At 40.1% G+C, this 25,503-nt stretch overlaps 1 long non-coding RNA gene across 3 annotated transcripts in view; it reads right to left on the minus strand.

The window, feature by feature from the left end:
• LOC140594554 (uncharacterized) overlaps positions 1 to 24,264 on the minus strand; it is an 88,171-nt gene extending 63,907 nt beyond the window's left edge. For 2 of the 3 annotated variants that reach the window (XR_011995466.1, XR_011995467.1), the window contains exon 1: positions 23,941 to 24,179. This is a non-coding gene — a long non-coding RNA (uncharacterized lncRNA). Of the gene's footprint in view, positions 1 to 23,940 lie in introns of all 3 variants that reach the window. The other variant, XR_011995468.1, reaches the window with a different exon arrangement.
• Between the last annotated feature and the right edge of the window lie 1,239 nt (positions 24,265 to 25,503).

Raw genomic sequence — 25,503 nt, forward strand, 5'->3', positions numbered from 1 at the left:
AGCTATCATCATTTCTTCCTTAGGCATTTAGTCTACTTCATTTCTTTCATATTATATGTGAAAAAAATCTTTGTCTTTAAAGCTCTTTCTGCATGGATTATTTCTATTTCTTTTAGAGCTAATTTCCAAAACTGAACTTACTGGGTCAGAGGGTGGGCATAACCTTAAAAAATTTAACATTATGTTTACAGGTGTCACCACTGGATATGTTGCATTTATTGAGACTTGGATTATGTTATGAGTGGCTATCTTGTAGACAATTGCTGTGACTAGGTGGGTAGTGCCACAGGTGATGACCCACAGGGTTAATAGTCTGTATTTAGAATCATCCTGATTCTCAATTGCAACATAGAAGAGAAGGAAGATTATAGCAGAATCACCTGCAGGGCTTTTAAAAATGTAATTGTGTCTTTCCTTTCCTCAGCATCCTTATGTCCCTGCCATGGCAGCTTGGGGGCATGCCTTTTCCTTCTCAAAAATCTCACCATCTTCTCCCTCTCAAATCACTAATATAATAACCACTTTACAGATAGAAGTGTATCATTTCCTTCAGGTGTGTTGGACAGGGGGAGATTTTTGAGAAGCAATCAATGGTTTAAGTGATGGCAAATAGTGATTAGGACTCAGGGTCTGAAGCAAAAAAGAGATTGCATCTGTCAACTTCAAGAAAGACTGCTTGGTGCATCCCTGCAGCTGTCCATAGTGCTCCACAGCTTTGTTCTGGGCAACACCTTAGATGCTCCAGGAGACTCTCTGCTGAATTTAAAGTTTGTGATAGTTGAGATCCCTGGGTGGCTCAGTGGTTTAGCACCTGCCTTCAGCCCAGGGCATGATCCTGGAGTCCTGGAATCGAATCCCACATTGGGCTCCTTGCATGGATCCTGCTTCTCCCTCTGCTTGTGTCCCTCTCTCTGTGTCTCTTATGAATAAATAAATAAAATCTTTAAAAAAATTAAGTTTGTGATACTTAAGGTTGCTGTGGAACCAGATTAATCTTTTCAATCAGCTCTGAGATTTTTAGGCCCTGGGCTACTCCCTTTTAATTCCTTTACCCCTAGCCTGGTGGACTCAGCCTGCCTGCTTTTTTCGTACCAAAGCTGCTATTCCTCATCTGCCTCCTCTTCCTCACCCAGCCTGACTATTAAAGCCTGACACAGCTTTTCCATTGTCTCTTTCCACATGGTTTAAGTGGGGCTAAGTTCACCCAAGCCCCAAGTCTGGCCAGTCAGACGATTCCATCTTGATGGCCAGAACAATTGGTTCAGAGGCAGGCACATGACCCAAACTAGAACTTTTTTCTTGGAGCTATCAGGAGAGACAAAAGAGTCTTCCTCTGAGGTGTGAGCTATATGGCTGATGTAAGCACCAATGGCTGGAAGCCATTGTGAAGCTTTCTGCTATAGGAAAGAACATGGCCAACTACAAAGAGAAACAGAACTAAGAGCTGGAAAAGATGGGGAGCTCAAGGACATTGTTTGAACTCCTAGCTTTAGTTATAGAAGCTGCAGGCTTCTTTTTAATCCTCCCCCTATAGTTGTGGGTTGAGTTTTTGTTGTTGCTGTTGTTTGTTTCTTTAGAGTCAGAGGCAGCCGTTTACCCAAGGAGGACCTATGGCCAAAAACATCTCAGCATTATTTTACTTCTTTTCAAAAAAATTTTTTTAGTTGAGATATGACATATTATATCAGTTTCAGATGTACAACATAATGATTCAATATTTGTATATATTGCAAAGTGATCACCCCAACAAGCCCAGTTAACATGTTATCATATATAGTTATAAAGATTTTCTTGTGTTAAGAGATTTTAAGATCTATTCTCAATTTTAAAATGCATAATATATTATTGTTAACTATAGTCACAATGCTATATACATTATATTCCCATGACTTATTAATTTTTAACTGGAAGTTTTTACTTTTTGACCCCTTTCACCCATTTTTGCCTACTCCCCACCTTTTGCCTTTGGTGACGCCAATCTGTTCTCTGTATCTATGAACTTGTTCTTGTGGGGTAGTGGTGGCATGGATTTCACCTGCAAGTGAGATTATACAGTATTTGTCTTTCTCTGGTTTATTTCATTTAGCATAATCCCTCAAGATCCATCCATGTTGTAGAAAACAGCAAGATCTTTTTTTTTTTTTTTTTTAAGATTTTATTTATTTATTTATGAGAGACACAGAAAGAGAGAGGTAGAGACATAGGCAGAGAGAGAAGCAGGCTCCATGCAGGGAGCCCAATGCGGGACTCAATCCCAGGACTCCAGGATCACACCCTGAGCCAAGGGCAGAGTTGCAAACACTGAGCCACTCAGGCGTCCCTCTTATCCTTTTTTAAGGGTTGAATAGTATCCTATTGTATATATCCTTCCACATTTTCTTTATGCATTCATCTATCAATGGACACTTTAGTTGTTTCCATATCTTGGCTATTGTAAATAATGCTGCAAGAACATGAGAGTGCATATACCTTTTTGAGTTAGCCTTTTTGTTCTTTTCAGATAAATATCTGGAAGTGGAGTTGCTGGATCATATGGTAGTTCTATTTTTAATTTTTTGAGGAACCTCCATACTCTTTTCCATAGTGGTTGCATCAATTTACATTTTCACCAACAGTGCACAGAGGTTCCCTCTTCTCTACATCTTTAATAGCACTTTGTTATTTCTTGTCTTTTTGATAATTGCCTTCTAACAGGTGGGAAGTATATTTCATAGCAGTTTTGATGTGCAGTTTCTTGATGATCAGTGATGTATTTAGCAACTTTTCATGTACCACATGTCTATATGATTTTGCTTCTTGATGAAGTAAATTACTTACATATATAATTATTTGTAAATATGGACATGCATAGCTGGAAAATTGTGTCACCAAATATTTGGATATTAAGTATTAAATAAATGAATGAATGGGTCAATGGCATAGTATCCTTAAGCCAGACTTTTAAATATTTGATCGTTAACCAAGAATGCACAGTGGAGGTTGGTTCATCATGTTTAATAAGATTGCCCACCTGTTAAGGGTTCTAGACAGAATCAGGTTCAGGTGAATTGAAATACTAGTGCCAAAGTGGCTCATAGATGCTTGTACTGTGTCAAAATATCATCTGCAGATATCTGGCACTGATCTCGTTGTAAGGACTGAATCTTAGGATCATTCTTCTTTATACCACTAATATACAATCTCTGATTCACTTCAGTCCCCCCAACTATCCTGGACAGGGATTAATTCATAGGTGACACAAACTGACTAAAATGAGAATCCTAGGACATTCAAAACATAAAGTTCTTCAGAGATTACAGCCAGTAAAAAGATACAGATATTTAACTTGCTACTTACAGTGATGAGGGTACTGAGGTCCAGAAAAGTGAAGTAACTTGCTCAAAGTCACACAGCCTAGGCAAGAACTAGGCATGAACCTACATTCCATAACTGTATAAAGGTTCTTCCACTCTACTAATGGTTCTGAGACCTTGGTGCATGCTCATATCACCTAAAAGAGCAGCTGTACTGCAGATCCCTTCATCTGAATGGGTGGGAGACAGAACTTCTCACAAAGCCCCCCTTTTGATTTCAATATGCAGAAGGTTTGGAACAGCTACAGAATCCTCTATTTTGATCCTAAATTTCCAAGACCCTTTGTGACATCAACCCAAAGTGTGAGACTCAATTCCAGTTTGCGTAGTGCCCTGATCTGGAGACAGCTGGGGTTTCCCATGCCTTAGATACATGGAAACATTTTATGGCAAGCATTCTCATATCCAATATCTCAAGTGTCCTCCCAGCAATGTTATATTATCTCTATATTTCCCCAAAGAAGCAAACACTCAGGGAGGGAAAATCATTTGTTTGAGATCATCCTGGCACTAAATAACAGCTTTTCCCCTTCCCATATTTATTCATCTGTTTTGTTTCTTAAATTCCACATATGGGTGAAATCATATGATAGTTGTCTTTCTCTGACTGACTTATTTCACTTAGCCTAATACACTCTGGCTTCATCCACATTGATGGGAATGGCAAGGTTTCATTCTTTTTGATGGCTGAGTAATATTCCACACACAATGTCTTTATCCATTCATCAGTGGATAGGCATTTGGGCTCTCTCCCATGGTTTGGCTGTTGTTGGTAATGCTGCTCTAAACAGTGGGATACCTGTATCCCTTCAAACCTGTATGTTTGTATCTTTTGGGTAAATACCAAGTAGTGCAATTGCTGGATCATATCAGTAGTTCTGGGAATTTTAATTTTCACAAAGGAATTTTTAAACTTAAAAGCTTTAGGACATTGCACTACAGGGCGTGAGATTGCAAAATTTAGAGCAGTTGAACTGTCTCTTGCTACCATTTTTTGGGAAGCAGTTAATATAGTCCTTTTCCTTAAGCTTTAGTATGATCTCTGAAATTTGGAATCTTATAACCCTAATAAGTTCCTTGGTGTGAGTTTATTCTAAAGGGAATTATAATTAATGAATAGTTATTATGTGTCAGATCCACCATAGGTGCTTTCATGCATATAATCTCTCATTGACATACCTTTTTTTTTTTTTTTTTTTTTTAGAGAGAGGGAGAGAGTGAGAAGGGGAGAAGGGGAAGAGGAGGGGAGAGAGAATCTTAAAGCAGGCTCTATGCCCAATGTGGAGCCCAACACAGGGCTTGATCTCAGAACCCTGAGATCATGACCTGAGCTGAAATAGTCAGACACTTAACCAACTGAGCCACCTACGTGCCCCTAATCTCATTCATATTAAGCACTCCTAACAGCTTTCTCTGGTAGATACTATGACTCCTCCAGCTTTCAGTTGAAGAAACAGAGGCCCAAATACTCACTCAAGGTCACAGAGCTAGTTAAGAGTCAGAGGCTCTTACAGCCTATACAAATTGACTTAGAACCTGTACTCCCCCGCCCCATTATACCATGCTCATTTTAGAATAGGATATAATATATGTAACCCTATAAATTCCTGAAGTCCATGCAGCTCATTCTGTCACACTTGGAGAAGAAACAAGAGTTCCTCTAAAAGCTATTTAAAATGAATTCTATTTTTTAACCAAGTCTATTATGGAATATTGAAGGAGATCCAGATCCTAGCTGTGAACTGCACTTCTCAAAAACTTCTTCCAGCCCCAATTCTGTTCTACTCTGAATCTCCTCCAGTGTTTCTCACATGCCAGCCTCTTACATTCCTCTTTTATCTCTGGCTCCATTTTCCCTCTTCCTTCTCCTTCCTAGTTGTGATTTGAAAAATCCAAAAACCACATTCTACTCTCTTCTTCTATGAAATCTGACTACCTTAGATAGATATCTCAAAAAGTAGAATCATGCAGTATTTGTCCTTCTGTGAATGGTTTATTTCACTTAACCTAATGTCTTCAAGGTCTATTTTCTTATATGTCACATTATATCTTAGCTCGTAAATAATTCAACTTGATATCTTGTTAAATTCTTTCTCTGCTTCTTAGTCATACATTTCTACCCATTCTACAGATTCTGCAGCTCCAAACACAGGAACTTGCTTAGCTAAGAAAGATGGAGAAACTAACTGGAAAAGAACATAGTTCTTTTATCAAAAGAGAAGACAATAAACACACACTTATTGCATTACTTTTGTTAAGGCCACTAATAGATGTCTTAGACAAGAGGCAACAGGAATTAAACATTTTTTTTTTTTAAATTTAAGTAGGGATCCCGGGGTGGCTCAGCGGTTTAGCGCCTGCCTTTGGCCCAGGGCGTGATCCTGGAGACCCGGGATCGAGTCCCACATCAAGCTCCCTGCGTGGAGCCTGCTTCTCTCTCTGCCTGTGTCGCTATCTCTCATGAATAAATAAATAAAATCTTTTTAAAAAAAATAAATAACAATAAAAATTTAACTATATTTGGCACACAGTGTCACATTAGTTTCAGGTGTACAAAATAGTGATTCAACTTCTCTATTAATTATGCTATGCTCCTCAGAGGTGTAGCTACCATCTGTCACCATACCACAGTATTACAATATCATTGACTATATTCCCTATGTTGTGCCTTTCATTCCCATAATTTGTTCATTCTATAACTAATAAAGGGCAACTAGAGTTTTAACTGGAAAGAGGAGAGTAAAAGTCAGATTGAAACAGAGAAAAGAAGTACAATTGGAATATATTGGGTCCCAAAACTGTTATATCTAATATGTTAGCCACTAGCTAAATGTGGCTATTGAGCATTTGAAATGCAGCTAGCTCAAATTATATGCTTTAAGTATTAAATATATGTTGGATTTTGAATGAGGACTTAGAATGAAAAGATAATAGAAATATTTCATTAACAATTTTAATATTGATTATCTGTTGAATTGATAATGCTTTGGATAAAAATATTTTACCAGAATTAATTTTACATGATTATTTTCACTTTTTGAAATGTGGGACAGAAAAAATTAAAATTACATCGGTGGCTCACATAATATTGCTCTTGGATAGAGGTTTTCTAGAAGGATTCTCAGTAATCAAAGGCAAGATGAAGGTGAGGTACTAGGGCTTGAAAAAGTTGAGGGTCTGGGACGAGGAAGGAAGACAAGATAAGGGAAGGAAGAGGGCCCTGAGAGGTCACACTTCTCCAATTTTCCCATTGCCTCAAAGCCATCTTGTCTGTGTTACATGTACAATAGTAATATAAATGTACTCATTTGCATATTATATATTTCCTTATTGTGATCTTTTTGGGGGGTGGTTTTCTTTTTTCCTTTGGCTTCTTTATGACTTTATGGAGAGAATAACTTTTGATGTATATATTTATCCTGCAATATAGCCTTGATAAAAGGACTTAATGTTTCAGAGCCTCTGTTTCCTTAACTGTAAAATGGGAATAAAAATCTTGCCTTATATATTTAATTAGGTTTTGTGTGTGTGTGTAGGTGTGAGGGGCAGTTTAAAATTGGAAAGTGTTTGACAAAACAAAAGTGGTTTTTCTGTGTTGTTATTTGAGAGAGCAGAGTCCTCAGCCATTCCATCAAGTCTAAAAATTATTCTGAATCAAAGGAAACTTGAAGAGGATCTTAATAAAATTTGAAAAATTTTGACTGGGAAATTATGTGGTTCTCTTTCCTAAGTTCAACTACATATTTTTGATAAATTGGAGATGGTGACAGGTAGAGAGGTGGACTAACTGAAGGGGTGATTGCAGGGTGCATGGTGGCTGCTGGGGGAGAGCCTACTCTAGGGATGCAAAGTGGGCTAGCAAGATGGAAGGGCCATCAAGGATGGTGCTAAGTACAGTATGCAGCAGTCAGAATAATGGCCCTCCAAAGATGTCCACTTATTAATCCTCAGCACCTGAAAGTATAATTACCTTACATGGCAAAATAGACTTTGCAGATGAGATTAAATTAACGATATCAACAAATTAATAGGATGGGGGAGGGGAGAATTGCAATCACAAGACTTTTTTACAAGAGGGAGGCATGAAGGCTGATGTGAGAGTGAGGAGATGGGATGATGGAAGCAGAGGTTGGAGTGATGTGCTTTGAAAATGGAAGAAGGAGCCATGAGCTGAGGAATGAAGAGAGCCTCTAGAAGGTAGAAAAGGCAAAGCAATATTCTCTAGAGCCTCTAGAAAGGAGCACAGCCCTGTGGACACCTTGGTTTTTGCTCATAAGATCCATCTCAAACTCTGACCTCTAGAACTGCAAGATGATAAATTTGTATTGTTTTAAGCTACTAAGTTTGTGTTTGGTTGTTAGAGCAACAACAGGAAAAGAATACACTAAACAATCTATCTTGAACCATGAGTACAAATTGCAGAGAAAAGGGATTGTGAGGACAAACTGGAAGAGTCCTTTTAGCAAACTGTAATACTTTAGAAGTCATGTGTGGGCCATCCACTAACTGAGCTTATCACAGGAAGGGATCACATTTTCCTTCTCATTTCACAAAGCATTGTTGGTCGGAATCCATTGCCAGGTCTGGCAGTGAGGAAACAGGGGAGACAGTGATGTTGGGAATGGGCTCTCATTCCAGGAACATAGAACAGTTGCAGATTAGGATAGCAGGTCATCTCAGAGAAGGGCATCTGCATGCTCATTCTCAGGTGAAGATTCTTGACTCAGTTGTCATACTAACAAGTACCTAGAATGATGCTGTAGGTAATCTCTGCCCACCCTGGGAGTTTGCAGAAGTATCTGAGGAGTGAAGAGCTATCTGTTGTATTGGAAATCCCACTTGACTAGAAATGGCTTTGGGGCTGGTGAATATTAGGTATAAACTATAATGTGACTACATTTGTACTCACAGGTTGATGTACTTGAACTATTTGCTTTATGCTTCATACTATTACAATAGATGGCTTTTTGACTTGAACTTTAACATTGGCACCTGAAAATGGACTCAAATTTAGGACCACAAAATCTGCAATTCTGAAATCCCCAAAACTCTGAAAATTAAAAAAAAAATTCTTTTATTTGGCAGCAGGGTTAAACATGAAATTATATGAAACTATTGTCTTTATTTCTCTCACTTGGTATGAATATGAACATACTTCACTGCAGAAATAGTAATGTGTTTGACTATGGAGTGCTGCTCCAGACCTTACTGGGTGGGGTGTTATGTAATATATAGTATATACCTGAAATTACCTTTCTAAAATATATATATAAAATAATTTAATCCCAAGAGTTCAGATAAGGAATTATGGAATTGTAAAAAGGACTAGCCATAATGGGCATGCTGGATTGAATAGTGTCCTTCCAGAATTCATGTCTACCTGGAGCCTCTGAATGTGACTTTATTTGGAAATAGGGTCTTTTCAGGTGTATTAGTTGAATTAAGATATGGTCATACTAGATTTGGATTGACCCTAAATCCAATGACTTGGTATCCTTAAAAGTGAACATACACAGAAAAAAGGTCATGTGACAATGAAGTCAGAAAGTGGAGTTATACATGTAGAAGCCAAGGAATGCCAAGGATTCCCGCCAACAATCAGATACTAGGGAGTAAAAGTATGGGGGCGGTTTTGTCCCTCAGAGCCTTCAGAAAGAACCAACTCTGCCAACATCTTGATTTTGAACTTTTGACTTCCTGAACTATGAGAGAATTTCTAGTGTTTCAAGCCACCTAATTTGTGGTTATTTGCTATAATGGTATTAAGAAATTAGTATACTGGACTAGAAACAATTTAGTTGTAGGAATGACAACTGGAGTATCTTAGAATCTTGACATGTTGATTAATTCATTCAACAAAGTATCTTTTTCAGTAAAGGTGCAATAACTATAGCTTACATAGTTGTATCACATTCTCCTTTTAACAGCGTTAATAGGATATTCATTGAAGCACTGCTTTTAATAGAAAATGAAAAACTAATGATCTAATTATAAGGAATGGCAAAATCAATTATAATACATCTATATTATAAAATAATAACCAGCTTAAAAACATTCATGCTTTTGAAAAATGCTTTAATGATATGAGAAATTGCTCGTATTGGGTTGAAAATAGGTTCAGTAGTTAGAACTCCTCACATTGTATATGCAGAATTTACACATTTCGCTGTCTATGTCACACACTGAATGTATCTCAAAAAAAAGAGAGAACTATAAACACATGTTGAACTCTAGTCAATAAATTTACTTTTTGTAGTGGTCCGAGTTAGCAGTTCTGAAACTACTTTCTGTGTATTTTAGGCTTAAGCAAATGAGTAGATATATTGACAATAATGGAAGCCAATTTTTTCACTGTTGAAGAAGAGGTACAGATTTGATTATGTGGAAGTTGAGAGTATTTTCTGAAGTGTTGGATTGGTATTGGAATATTGTTTGAATTTATGGTTTTTAAATAAGCATATTTAACATAGCTTATGTATAGATGGATATAAAAATTTTAACTATATGAGTATATAAATAACATATATAATAACATATAATAATGATAGGTAGATAGATAGACAGCTCTGTCTGCTGAGAGGACCTAGAAGAAATGACTAAGTAGTAACAATGAGTAGACACCTAGACATTGACTTCTAAATACCACTTTCCAATAAAAGGTAAGGATTCCCCCCCCCCCAAAAAAAAAAATTTAAAAAAGGGTAAGGATCCTTGGAGAAATAGCTGATTCCAGGGAAGCACAAAATGAACCTCGATCAGTTTGTAAAAGAAAGTAAGGAATTTCCTGAACAGCAGGAACATATCAAAAGGACAAATGCCAACTTGAAGAGCTCCCACTTGCCAAATATGGGACAAGTATGCATAAAAATAAATAGTGATAGTAATATATTATAACCCATTACTTATAAAATTAAAATATATGAGCCAACACATATCAATAAATGAATAAATAAACTAATAAAAAATGAGAAAGAAGAGTTCTTTCAGTAGGATGCCAACTAGCAAATATAAAAGGAATGATGGAGATAGAAAATCATTAATGGTAAAACTAGTGAGTGAAAGTTTAATGAGGAATGGAATATTTACATATTCAAAGTATGTCCTCATAAACTACTAATTAACTAAAAGGGAAAAATAGTAATGTTAGAGTGGAGAAAACTGGCAGGCTCCACTTTATCAAAGTGGTCAGAGTTAATCTAGTATCATTTGTCTCCTGGTGAGATGCACTAAAAAGGATACAGCATTAGTTTGCTGGTGTTCTTTCCAACACTGCAAAAAATCAGATCAGACAAATCTAACTTAAAGGACAATGTACAAAATAACTGGTTTGTACTCTTTGAAAATGTCAAGGTCAAGACAAAAAAGGTGAGGAACTATTCCAAATTAAAGGAGATTAAAAATTCTGAAAATTAAATGCACCTCAGATTTGATCTTAGACTGAGAAAAAACAATTTACAAAGGATATTTATGAAATTTGAATATAGGTTGTGGACTTTGAATTGTACTAATGTTAAATTTCCTGATTTTGATAGTTGTACTGTGGTTACATAAAAAAATCAATGGGTGCACCTGGCTGGCTCAGTTGGTAGAGCATGCAACTCTTAATCTCAGGGTCATGAATTCAAACCCCACATTGGGCATGGAGCCTACTTAAAAAAAAAAAAAATCAATGTCCTTATTCTTAGGAAATGCGCAGGGATGTTTCCAGCTTGCTCTCAAATGGTTCATACCTAATAATATGCATAAATATAAATACACAAAGATAGAAAGATAAAACAGGTGAGGCAAAAATATTGGTGAATCTGGGTAAGGAGTGTATGAAGGTTTTGGACTATTCTTGCAACTCTTCTGTAGGAAAAATTTGAAATTACATTAAATAAAATAGAGTACAGCCTCTGTACAGTATGATAATAAGTTTGAAGGAATAAAAAATAAATATACATTTATATACATAGGGAAAATTGGAAGGAAATACAACAAAATATTATCAGTGCTTTAACTAAACCTCCATTTAAGTTTTAGGGGTTATTATAATTTTTTTCTTTAGTAATCCCCACCCATGGTATACACATCCCTTTGTAACCACTACATGGTTGGTAACTGGCTTCTGACCAACAGAATACAGCCAAAGTGATGGGATGTCATGTCTAAATTTTATTTTTTATTTATTTATATTTTTAATTTAAATTCTAATTCATATACAGCATAATATTAGTTTCAGTGTACAATTTAGTGATTCAACACTTACATACAACACCCGATGCTCATCACAAGCACACTCTTTAATCTTCACCACCTATTTAACCCACCCTTCCACCCCCTGTTACCATCAGTTTGTTCTCTATAGTCAAGAGTCTGTTTCTTGGTTTGCCTCTCTTTCCCCCCGTGCTCATTTGTTTTGTTTCTTAAATTCCACATATGAGTGGAATTATATAGAATTTGTCTTTCTCTGACTTATTTCACTTAGCATAATACTCTCAAGCTCTATCCATATCGTTGCAAATGGCAAGATTTCTTTCTTTTTTATGGCAGAGTAATATTCCACTATATCTATATCTATATCTATATCTATATCTATATCTATATCTATATCTATATCTATATCTATATCCACACACCACATCTTCTTTATCCATTCATTGGTTGTTGGACATTGGGGTATTTCCATAATTTGGCTCTTGTGGATAATGTTGCTATAAACATCGGGGTACATGTACCCCTTTGAATTAGTATTTTTGTATTCTTTGGGTAAATACCTAGTAGAGCTGGATCATAAGTTAGTTCTATCTTTAACTTTTTAACTCTGTATGGTTTTCCAAAGTGGCTGTACCAGCTTCATTCCCACCAGCAGAGCAGGAGGGCTCCCCTTTCTCCACATCCTCACAACACCTATTGTTTCTTGTGTTGTCTTGTTGTTGATTTTAGCCATTCTGACATGTGTGAGGTGATAATTCATTGTAGTTTTGATTTGTATCTCCCTCATGATCAGTAATGTTGAGCATCTTTTCATGTGTCTGTTAGCTATCTGTATGTCTTTGGAAAAATGTCCATTCATATCTTCTATCCATTTTAATTGGATTATTCATTTTTGGGATGTTGTATTGTTTCTTCATATACTTTGGATACTAACCCGTTATCAGTTATGTCATTTGAAAATATCTTCTCCTATTCCATAGGTTGCCTTTTAATTTTATTGGCTGTTCCTTCACTACGTAGAAGTTTTTTTATTTTGATGACATCCCAGTAATTTAGTTTTGCTTTTGTTTCCTTTGCATCAGGAGATATATCTAGTAAGAAGTTCCTATGGCTGATGTCAAAGAGGTTACTGCTTGTGTTCTCCTTTAGGATTTTAATGGTTTCCCATCTCACATTTAGGTTTTTGATCCATTATTTTTAAGTAGCCTCCACACTCAGTTTGGAGCCCAACATAGGGTTTGAACTCATGACCCTGAGATCAAGACTTGAGCTGAGATTAAGAGTTGGGCACTTAACCGACTGGGCCACCCAGTCTTTAATCCATTTTGAATTTATTTTTGTGTATGGTGGAAGAAAGTGGTCCAGTTTCATTCTTTTGCATGTTGCAAATCAATCAACATGATACATCACATTAATAAAAGATAGGATAAGAACCATATGATCCTTTCAATAGATGCAGAAGAAGCATTTGACAAAGTACAAGATCCATTCAGGATAAAACCCCTCAACAAAGTAGGGTTATACCTCAACATGATAAAGACCATTTATGAAAGACCCACAGCTAATATCCTCAGTGGGGAAAAATGAGAGTTTTTCACAAGACAGGGATGTCTACTCTCACCAGCTTTATTCAACATTGTACTAGAAGTCCTAGCCACAGCAATCAGACAACAAAAAGAAATAAAAGGCAGCCAAATCAGCAAGGAAGAAGTAAAACTTTCAACTATTTGCGGATAATCTCATACTCTACATAGAAAACATAGAAGACTCCACCAAAAAATTGCTAGAACTGATTCAGTAAAGTTGCAGGATACAATAACAACATACAGAATCTGTTGCATTTCTATACATCAATAATGAAGCAGCAGAAAGCGAAATCGAGGAATCAATCCCATTTATAATTGCACCAAAAATCATAAGATACCTAGGAATAAACCTAACCAAAGAGGTGAAACACTGTACTCTGGAAACTATAAAACATTGATGAAAAAAAAAAAAGAAGACAACACAAGACATGGAAAGGCATTCCATGCTCATGGAACAGAAGAGCAAATATTATTAAAAAGGATCTACAGATTTAAAGCAATCTACACATTTAATGCAATCCCTATCAAAATACCAACAGCATTGTTCACCTAAAATTTGTATGAAACCACAAAAGTTCCCAAATACCCAAAGCAACCTTGAAAGAGAAAAGCAAAGCTAGAGGCATCACAATTCCAGACTTCAAGTTATATCACAAAGCTATCGTGTGGTACTGGCACAAAAATAGACATAGATCAATGGAACAGAATAGAAAACCCAGAAATGAACTTACAACCAAATGGTTAATTAATCGTTGATAAAGCAAGAAAGCATATCCAATGGGAAAAAGACAGTCTCTCAACAACTGGTGTTGGGAAAACTGGTAACATGTAAAAGAATAAAATTCCTTATTTATATCTTCAAAATGTTCTGGCTTCCTACCACACTGGGAATAATAAAGCTTAAATACTTTAAATGCCCATTGACCTCATCAGAGGGAAGTCTTGTTTATCTACATCTAAAAAGCCACCTTCATCTTCCCTATCACTTCCTGTTCCCTTTTTCTATGTTAGTGCTATTAGTTCCTTTTAATGGCACGATGTTGGAAACAAACATCCAAACTCAAGGAATGGTTTCCACATTCTGATACAGCTATATTCTGAATTATTAGGCAGCCTACACCCTGGAAGAGCTGTTCTGTTACTTTCCCAAGAAGAGCTTGGCTGTCCTGCTGCCTAGCCTGTGATCAAGCTGTTAAATTCCTTTGTAATTCTGGCTTTCTTCCCTTTTCTTTTGGGCAGTTGGAGATAGCCATCAGAACACAGAGTTCAATTCTCATTGCTTCTTTGCTTACCAGTTGTATGACTTTAGGCAACTTCAAATTTATTGAAACTCTGAACTGTAGTTTTTCCATCCATAATGTGGGGGAAATAATAAGGGCCTCAGGGGTTATTGTGAGAATCAAGGACTTGGATGCATGTTAGGCTTCAGGCAAAGCACCTGTTTCACTGTGTGGGTCAGATGTCGGTTCTCTTATAAACTGTTATTTACCCCTTTTTTTGTGACACAGTCCCCAGGCAGAACAAGTTGCTTAGTCTTCTGTGCTGCAGAGGTTTTTTTCTTCTTTTCCCTAAAAGAACTTTTGCCAGGGTGGGTTGAGATTTTTCTATCTATAGGTTTCTCTTCCCTGGCTAGACTGAAAGCTTTTCCATGTGCACAAATGTGCTGGTCTTCTCTCTGAATCCCTAATGCCAGGCCCAGAGTCTGGGGGACAGCAGAGCTCAAAAGATGCTTATAAAATGGGGAACTCCAATTCTATTGATATATCTCTTATGTTATCTTTTGATCCTCTAATTAGAAATAATTTTTCTCTCTCTGTGGGAATTGAGTGTTCTGATCACATCCTGCTTTGAATCATTATTTGTGAGCATTTTTTTTTTCTTTCTGGCTTACCCTCAGCCTCCTCACGCAGCACCCAGTCATATGATTGCTAGAAATGCATCTTATTCACCTCTGAAACCACAACAGTGTCTGGCCCATGCATTCCATCATTTGTTTAAGATACAATCCTTCTTGAGCAAGGAGCTAGGGATATGACTCACACATTTAATGTACAATACAGTTTTTGCCCTCTTTGTGTAGGCCTGCTCAGCAAACCACTTCCCCATTGCACAATGAATTAGAGGGTGGGGTTGCTCCCAGTGTTAAATTCAGTCAGGGTTACCAGAAGTCATTCACCTACCTCTGAAAAAAAAAAAAAAAATTAATTCACAGCCTGACTTTAAATCCAGGCCTATTTTATCAGGAATGTCAGGATAAGAACCGAATCATTTTACCTGTACAAAATATAACACAAACTCTGAGCGAGGCAGGATTAGAACTGATGAGAAGATAAAGTAAACTTGGAATATAATGATAGGATTATAGTTCACAGAGTTTTTAAAAAGTTATTGACCTTAGCAGCAATTATACTGCACTACATATGGCCATTTAAGATTAATTGCATTAGTTGGCATATATTATATTATATTATATTATATTATATTATATTATATTATATTTTATATTATATTATATTATATTATATTATATTATATTATATTAAACTTATGGATATAGGGCAGCTGAACAGAGATTTTGCCAGGATCTAGTAGCCCTTCAGTGAATTTATCAGCCATTGAACGAATGTTTACTGAGCCTCTGTCATGTGCCAGCTGAATGCTAGAAATGGTTAATAGGCAGAAAACAGACCCTGCCTTGGCTCTCCTCTTTTTTCCTTTCTTGCTATTAAGTAATCTAAGTTGACTGCATTTATCCTGATCACCAAATCTGAAGAATTGCTATGGAGAATGAAGAGAATGTTTATAAAGCAGTTCAGATGTTTTCATAGGCACTATGTAAGAACTCTGGGATTATTCTCCAGCATAACACTAATGTATTAAAAATCAACCATGAAATTGCATATCTAAGGCCCTTTTGCTTTTGCCTTTAAGATTTCTTATTAGTCAAGTCCACTGACTCTCATTTGATTACTGGTTTTTTAAAATTAAACCTGTCTGCACCATTTAACAAAGAAATAGTGTTTTGATTACTCTTGGAATATAAATGCTCTGGTCTGAGTGATGTTTTTTTTTTATGGAGTTGTTTTTCTTTAATGTCCATATTTCCTCCTTAGTCTCATAGACATTAGAACCAGAAGGGAATGTCGTGGGTATTATCTAATTCATTGCTGGTCAAACATTTCCATTCTTTTCAAACACTTTGAAGTGCTTTTATTCTGAATACTTGAGGTTCTGGAAAATTTTCACATACCAAAATGTATTTAATTATTAATTAATAATATTTAATTTTTTAAAATTAAAGACATACTGCTGCCAATCAGAGCTCCTAATTAGCATGATATATTAGAATTAGCAGTAAGCAATGTGGTTATTGATTCTGGAATCAGATTATTGGGTTTGATCTTCTTTCCACCATTAACAACTAACCCTAGCTGTGCAGCCTTGAGCAAATTGCTTGACTCTCTGTGCTTCAGCTTCCTTACCTGTAAATTCATAATAACAGTAGTACATGCCTCATAGAGTTGTGAGGTTTCCTGCATCATCACAGCCCAAACAAACAAAAGGGCCCCCTTTGTTATCCTGTCAAATCTAAATCTATATAATATTAGATTTCTAATAAAATATTAGAAATATCTTAGCTTGTGAATACTCATTACTACCTTTCAAGATTCGATGGGGTTCTAGGATCCGAGGTTGGTAATTGCTATTTGAGAATAAACTTATCCTTTAAAGATGAGGAACTTGAAGAGAAGTAAGTTGCCTGAGGACTCCCAGCTTCTCAGGGCCAGAACTGGCACTGGAACCTTGAACTTCCAGAGTGTGGGATTGTGCATTTATCAGGCTTATTAGAAGCCTGTTCATAAAGGTCACAAAAGCATCCAGATAACATGGTGTGAAATGGACACAGGATGGGGACATTTGAAACACTTACTGTCCTGGGTTCTGTGCACACTGAGCACAACTAAATATTTAAATTCCATTTCATTTGGAATAACAGAAGACATCTGGGAGGAATAGCTCCAGAATTTGGAGATACCAAACTATCAATATCAGCATAGCATATAGCTTCCTCTAGAAACTGCATTAAAGAATAACTGAGAAGTTGAAGCAACCCTGTGAGATCCTTAATAAAATCTATACTTACTAAAGTAACTGATAGTGGTTTTAGAAAAAATTCTGCCGTAAGGGCACCTGGGTGGCTCAGGCAGTTAAGCATCTGACCCTGAACTTCTGCTCAGGTCATGATCTCAGGGTTGTGAGATCGAGCCCTGTGCTGGGTTCCACGCTAGGTGTGGAGCCTGCTTAAGATTCTCTCTCTCCCTCTCCCTCTGCCCCTCCCCTCCCAAATAAATAAGCAAATAAATAAATTCTGCTGTAGAAATAAACTTGAAACTATTAGGACATCATTATTGAAGCAAACCAAACCATGAGTTTACCTGAATGTGCAAAAATTCAGGGTGAGGATGGGTGCCAGTGACCTCTGCTGCCCAGTAAATGTGCTGATGGATGAAACAGTGATCAGAAGTGGCCACACTGTGGGATGAAGTCAGTATGGCCCTGCTACAGAGTTTCTACCGTGATTGCAGACTCAGCCCTTAGCTAGATGTACTGAGTGCTAAGTGATCTTCCCAGCCAATCCTGGCAATTTCCCAATCCTATCTCAACCAATGACCAATTACTACCTATCAGGAACCTTTTGGGAAGCTCCTGAGGAGTGGAAATTTGACGATGATAAACCCAAGAATGCCACGGGTTCATTGTACTCAGAGCTGGTGAGGGCTCATTAATACTCATATATATTGCTGGGGTGGCTGTAAATGGATACAAACCTTGAGGACAATTCAATATTTCATTATTATAAGTTTAAAATTTTCCCTTTTCTTTGACCAACAAATCTACATCTAGAAATCTATTTTAAGGGAACAACAGATTCCAGCTATCTAGCAGCACTGTATTGTATACAATAGCAAAATATAGGAAACAATCTGAATGGCCACCATTAAGAAACTGATTTAAAAATTATATGTTTATACAGCAGAAAACTAAATGGCCATTACAAATGATATTTTAGCATAAAATTTATTGATGTGGGAAAATACTTAGGCTGGAAAATTGATTCCAAAAATCAGAATATAACTCTACATGCACATTATAATCCCATTTATTAAAAAAAAAAAAAAAAGCCTTCAAATCGAAGGAAGACCAAAAGGAAATACACCAAAATATAAGCAATGGTGTATTTTAGAGTTGGGATTTTAAGTGACTTTTATTTTTCTGTATATTAGTTTCTACAGTAAGTGGTACTTTAAAAAATCAACTGGTTTTCTTGACTAATACAAACACATATTTACAATATTAAATATGGAATGAAAAGAAATCTAGACCTCTAGTCCCTCTTCATAGAAATAATACTGTTAACAGTTTTTTTGTGTGTATCCTTCCAGAGATCCTATGGTGTAGGAATTGTGTGTGTGGAAGCAGGATGGGAAGGGCAAGTAGTCAGATAAAGACATTACTTCAGGAAAAGTGTAGTTCTGGCCTGATCCAAGGGTAGCTCCAGAGCAGAGCGTAAATCACAGTGCAGTTGGTATCATCCTGAAGTGAGATGCCAGGTAGTTTAACCCCTTATCAGTCAGTTTTGGGCTGCAAGTGAGGGGAACATAACCCCCTGGGAGAGTCAGCACCTATTCTGTGCAGGGCAATTTCTGTGAGCCTTGAGCAGTGAGCACTCACTGCACCAACAGTGTCCACTACACCATCTCAACCATTTGCTTAAAAAAAGCTAACTTATAAATATACTAATTGTTCTTCCTAGCTACTGATTCTAAAAGTCCTCATTTCTTATCTAAAGTACATATATGTGCAGAAAGGTAAGCACATTGTTTCCCCGAACTAATAAAAATTGGCACAGTATTATCTTTTAATTAAAGTGCCTGCTTCCTTTAAAAAATACACTCAACACACGGCAAAATAAATAAAATAAACTTAGAAAAAAAAGGTTAAATTTAGTTTTAACTTTTGGCAAAGAACGAAATAGTGCTTTCCATTGTTCTCAAGTACATAGTTCCTCAGTTGGACTTTGTTGTTGGATTGTGATTGGTGTTTGTGCTTGAATTTCAACAAACACCAGTGTTTAACAGGCCTTCCTTTGCTGAGGTTTCTGAAGTGCTGGCTTCTAGTTTCAAAACTCTCCCTGCTTTGGAGGCAAGTAGCAAAACTCCAAATACATATCAGGGATGCCTGATAATTGGAAAGGAGCCTAAAGTTTGACTAGTGCAAACCTTTAAGTTTATAGGTGTGGAAACTGAGACTCAGAGAACAGGCATGACTTAGCTTAGGCTGTAAATTGGGTTAGAGGTAGAAACAGGGTTAGGACCCCAGTCACCTGCCCTCTCTCTAAGCTCCTGAAATGACCAGCTGCTGGTTTCCCCAAGGACATAAAGCTATTGAGATGAGTTTAGGTGGAATTCAAAGTTCTTGTTTCCTTTTAATAGCCTTGACAGTTTTTCCCAGTGACTTAACTCTGGAAAAGAAAAAAAAAAGACTGGGAATTAAAATTTTCTGTGTACTCACTACAGTGTATTCAAATGCGAAGTGGGACAAAATGCAGAATGGGTTAGACTTGGATGCTGTGTGGGGAAATTCCTTGACACTTGAGCATTTTGGATTATTCAGGAAATTCCTCAGAGACTTGGCCTTCCTCTGTACTGTTGTCCTTGGAACCACTATGAGGCTAGGGAAAGAAACAGGACTCAAGCTAATTATTTACAACAACCTTCCAGGGGGACTAGAGTTTGTGGACAGACTGTGAGACCCCAGCCCTTCTGCATCCCCACCCTCAGGAGGTCAGGCTCTGACAGGTTGCCCCTGGAGCAGAGGCATTCTCAAGGCAGGACGTCTACAGAGAAGGGTAATTACAGTCTTCAGACAGAATAGGGTTATGCTTAATTAATAGAGTTGCTCTGTTCCCGAGGGGTGGACATTTGCACAAGTTTTTCTATGGATAAAGGGAAAGCAGACATTTCTGAGTCTGGGAAGATATCTGAAAGTCTTTCTGGGCCTATTGTTTTAAAAGAGGCTGTGTGGCTAAAAGCAAATAAAGGAGTTCAGTCATATTGAGCCCTGACCTTCCATGTGGTGGGGAAGGAAGAAAAAGGTGCCATTTCCCCAGAGTTAATCAAGTTCTTGGTACAGTAGTGGATATTTTACCGTCGCCATCTCATCGAATCCCCAAATGATGCTGTCAGTTAGGTACAAGAGTTCTTGTTTTATAGACATGGGTACAGGCACAGAGAGGAGGTGACTAGTCAGGGCTGCAGAGCTGGTAACCAAGGCGAAGCTGGCTGGAAAACCTTAACTACTCACCTTCCTTCCAAGATGACCAAGATGCATTTCCTCCTGCTTTCTTCCTTTCCCTCTAAAGTTCATGGGTAAATCAAAGAAAGTGTTTAATATGGCCAATATGGAATTCTACTTGTTTTTGTTTACTTGTTTGTCAAAAGGTGTGAACCCATTTTGTTTTTTCCTACCCTAGGCAAAATATGCTCCCTCCTTCACATCTCAGCCAAAGGCTACCTCCTTGGGGAGTTCTCATTCCCACTGGGCTGGGTTTCTGCCCTCTTAAACCTTCAGGTCATTCTGTGTTTACAGACTTTACATTTGTATCAGGCCTGCTCTGAATTCTTAGGGTCTAGCATGCAGCAGAGACTCAACAAACGCCGGTTGTCATGAATTCGGGCTGACCTGAGCAGGGAAATGGCACCTTGAGCATGGTTACACAGCAGAGTTCTCATGGGGTTCAGCTCTGGGATGCTCCAGATTCAGGGGACACAGTCATATCTCAGTAGACATATGGCCCAAGGTGAGGGCCCAAGGCCCAGGAGGCACTTACCTTGCTTCTATACTGTTCCTGGCCAGTAAAACTGCTCTATGCTGCCTGGAAACCCTCCAGTTCACAATATTTCTTAGGTCTCAAGGTTCTGGTTCCCCTTCCCTAAAGAGAGCTAGATTTGATGCCTGGTGCAACATTCCCCATATTCTTTCTGCATAAAATTCATTTGGTAGCATTCACCTCTTATTAATCCCTCCTTTTTTAATCCCTCATTTTTAATATATTATTAAATTTTCTTGCTATATGCGAGGTAATTTTGTACCCCTTTCACAGATGGGAAAACTGAGGCTTGCTAACGTTAAGTAATGTGCAGAAGTACACAATCTGATAAGAGCAGGGACTCAAACCTAGGATGTCTGACTCCACATCTCATGTTTTCCTCACCTGGGAGCAAGAACCCTATCTTACACACTTTGTAACATACGTAGTGCTTCATAAAGAGTATGTCATAGCGCTTAGTGAATGGAATGAGAGGGGTTTCCAACTGATAAAAACCAGCAGCACAGATCACACCCAAGAAGCAGCATGACAGGTAATTCAATAGGAAGGGGCTTGTGGGCCAGGGCTTAACTGCATCCACTTTTTGTATATCTCCTGAGAACCTTCTGGGTCCAGTAAACTTTTCAGCAGTAATTCAAAAGGAACATTTCAAATTCCAACAGGACTATAAACATTATCTGTGAGATTCAGGTTGGGAAATGGTTTTCCTAAAATATCTGCCCCCCCACACTGAAATTCTTACATTTTTTATATTTTGATTTCTTCTTTCTCTTTTACTGATTCACTAAGGAAATACTGAGTGTCTACTATGTGCATGTACAATTCCAGGCACTTTAATCACATCTCATTCTCTATTCTTTCATCCATCCATTCATTTGTTCCTCCGTTGAGTCGCTTATTATTTAACTTTGTATAAGGCATGGAATTTCACGTGTTCTACATTTTTACTTAAGTATCTCTGGGCTAATTAGGGAAGGTGAGTATCCTAGGGACAGTTTTCCCAACCGGCTCCAAGTACCTGCCCCATTGGGATGCTGGGTTCTAAATGGATAGAACAGTGAGAGGTGAGTTTCAGCCATGCCTTTTACTTGGTGTGTGACCACCCCTTCCACAACCTCAGTTTTATCCTTTACAAAATGATCACACCACTTAGATTGCATAGGGCCGTGGAGGAGCCCATGAGAACTCAAGTAAAAGTGTCTAGCAAAGCGCCCAGTGTGTCGGCACAGGGGACTCCCAACAGATTAGAAGTGTTAGTCCCAAACAGCTTTCCTTCTGCCAATACCACCAGCAGGCAGCTTGCAGAGGCATCTTGACAGTAATCACGCGGCTCCTGATCTCCCCTGGTCAACCTCAGGGAGGCTACAAGGCAGGAAGGGTTACATTCGGGCAAAGACAGTCCAATTGCAGCCTTTGTCTTTATCAGCCTGAGCAGCAGCATAGTTTTGGGGCACAGGCAGTGACATTCCAATTCCCTGACTGGACACTCAAGGGAAGAAGGGATTCTTGGAAAGAGATGAGGGTGGGAGGGGGCCCATCAGCGGCTGCTCTGCAGCATTTTCTGCTTCCCTTGCATTTCCCTCTGGGTAGTTGTTTCCAAGGCCTCCTGGGGTGAGGAGCAGAGCTGTTTTTGTTTTGTGATTCTGAGGGACAGCTTGGGCACCTAGGGTGGGGGGAGTGTAATCTGGTCCCATGCCCCTCCCTGAGCAGTGCATTTCTTGCCTCACAGCGGAGACCCTGTGGCTTCCACATGCATGGAGGTGGGCAAACTCCCAGAGGTCTAGGACTCAATGGAGTTTGCAGGAGAGGCACAGCCTTCCAGCCTTTGAGGGCTCCTATCTTGTTTTCCAGTTCTGTGCACAGCAGAGTGGGTGCTGAGTATGTTTGCTAAATGAATGCAAGAGCCCTCACTGGAGAAAAGTCACGAGACAGTAATCACTTCACCCGGTGCCGGACACTATTGCTGCTTCCCCCTGGGGTTGAGTATGTGTTCATTTAGTTATATCCTCACCAACAAACAAGTTCCACAAACCATGAGCAGTGCATTCTGTCCCTCCCTCAATGAGCTAACAACCCAAATATCTCCTAGAAGGAGCGGTCACTCTGTAACTGTGCAGTGGAACCCCGCAGTGGAAGGAAACCTCCAGCCATGAGGACATCTTTGCCTTCCTCATGGCCTGTGCCTCTCATCATCCCCTGGAGCTGGAAGCTCTCAGATTCCCTATAGGTCTGTGGGATAGAGTGTGGAAGAACCTGGTCCTTCTTGATCCCACTAAAATGAGGCCTAAGACCTCGCTCGACTTTGCTAGTCTGTGTGATCTTAGAACAACTTTATTGAGTCTCGGTTTGTCCATCTACAAAAGAGATAGTAGTATTACCTACATTACCTATCTCGTTGCTTTCAGGTCAAGATAGAACTAGTAAGTCTAAGAGGCGCCTTCTAAAGTGCGCTATCCATGTCAGCTATCAGCCCCGGGGCAAAACAAACAAAAAACCCAAACCCCAAAAACTACTTAAAAACAAATTTAAAAAAAAAAAGAAAAGAAAAGAAAAGAAAAATGGAAAAGAAATCTCCAATCAGGGACCATTTGTGGAAACCGCCCTTTACAGACTGAATGACCTTGGGCAAGTGACATGAAATCGCAGGCCTCGGTTTCCTCTTTCGTAAACGGGAGCCCCCCCCCCTCCAGGGGCGGCCGGAATTAGCGGGGACACGCCCCGCGCCCAGCGGGCGAACAGGTGGCGCTCGGTCGGGGTCTCCCGGGTCCGCTGCCCCCCCGCCCCCCGCTCGGCCCCTCCCCTGCCCCCCAAGCCCGCCGAGGTGAGCCGAGCGACGCACCCCCCCCCCCCCCCGCTGCACCCGGACCGCGCACGCGCGCTGGGGCCGTCGCCCGGGGCCCTGCCCGCTAGTTACCTTTCACCTAGTTCGCCCGGCCGGCGGCGCGGGGTTACTCGAGGGCAGACGCGGCGCCGTGTGCGCCTGCGCGTCGCTCGCTGCCGGCCGCGGCGGGGCGTGCAGAGCGCCTACTTTTTGGTGGTTTCCGTTCCGCTCTGAAATAAAGGGCGTGGGCCCTGCGGGTGTGCCCCCTTCCTGGGCCTGGCGGGGCTGGGCACGGCCTCGGGCCCCGCGGGGCGGCCTCCGTACGGCCCGGGCCTCCGGCGCGTCTCGCTTGCCCCCCCGCCGGCTGCCGTCGCCCCCCGTGCGCAGCCCGCCCCTCTCCGGCGAGCCCGTCTCCCCGCGCCCTCTACCCCCCCCCCACCCCCACCCAGGCGGGTGGCAGGGAGCCCGGCTTGCGAAGGCCGCACACGCTCACGGAAAAGCCACGTGGGCACAGTCCACGTTCGTATTTCTGCAAGGGAGGGGCCCCGACCTAACTACCAGGTTTGCAGAGAAAGGAGCACAAGCCCGTATTCCCCCCTCGCAAAAGGCTCGGCGCCGAGCTGCAGGGCGCCCCGGGGTTACTGCCGGGCGCGGGGCGGGGCGGGGCGGGGCGGGCGCCGCGCGGGGGGAGGGAAAGGCCGCGGGTCCGCCGCCCGCCGCGGGGTGTTGGGGGCCCCGCCACACGGCCCCCACCCCCGCCCCGCCAGGGACGCTTTCCAGGGGTCCTTGTTCCCTCCTCTGCAGGGGTCCTCCCCTCCTGACGTTGCGGGGGACGGAACGCTGGGGGGGTGGGGGAGCAATCAGAACCACAAGTGTGCAAAATGTACCTCTTCCCGGGGCCTGTCCCATCCTCCTACTTGGATTCCGATAGTTTTGTAACCACCCAACGAGCCCAGGCCGGCCTGTTCGCCCAGGTTCTGCCACCGACCGGAGGGATGGGGATCAAGTCCTTCGCTCTCTCCAGGATCACTGCACCTTCCCCTGTTAGATGTAGGGCTTAGTCCGGGGCCCCCTGGGGCCCCTCAGCATGAAAGTTGGGTGACGAATCCTGAGATTGTCAGGTCCGCAATGTCCCGTCTCTTCCATTTCATACAGAGCCAGGAGGGAAGACTGTTGTTAAAGAGAATAAGCATCAGAGTTACGAGGTTGTCCCATGATGGGACGTTTTGAGGTTTTCTAGGTTTCTTTTTTTTCCTCTCTCTTAAGATTTTATTTATTCATGAGAGACAGAGAGAGGCAGAGACACAGGCAGAGGGAGGAGCAGGCTCCATGCAGGGAGCCCGATGTGGGACTCGATCCGGGGCCTCCAGGATCACGCCCTGGGCCGAAGGCAGGTGCTAAACAGCTGAGCCCACCCAGGCGTCCCATTTTCTAGGTTTCTTTGAAAGGTTTTGTAACTGTTTCAAGACATTAACATTTAAGGTCACACGTGAAGGTCTTTCCCCAATATACTAGATGACTTGAGGACACCCATCCCAAATTATATTTCTTTGGCCATTGCCTCCAGCACAGTATATTAGGCAGCCAATTGGTGCAGATGTGCTCTTAATGATAAAAGAAAATGTGTGACTAGTGGGGATAGGGTTCCAGTGCTTT

Source organism: Vulpes vulpes, chromosome 12 (genome assembly GCF_048418805.1).
Source record: "Vulpes vulpes isolate BD-2025 chromosome 12, VulVul3, whole genome shotgun sequence".
In the NCBI taxonomy this organism is placed as follows: Eukaryota; Metazoa; Chordata; class Mammalia; order Carnivora; family Canidae; genus Vulpes; species Vulpes vulpes.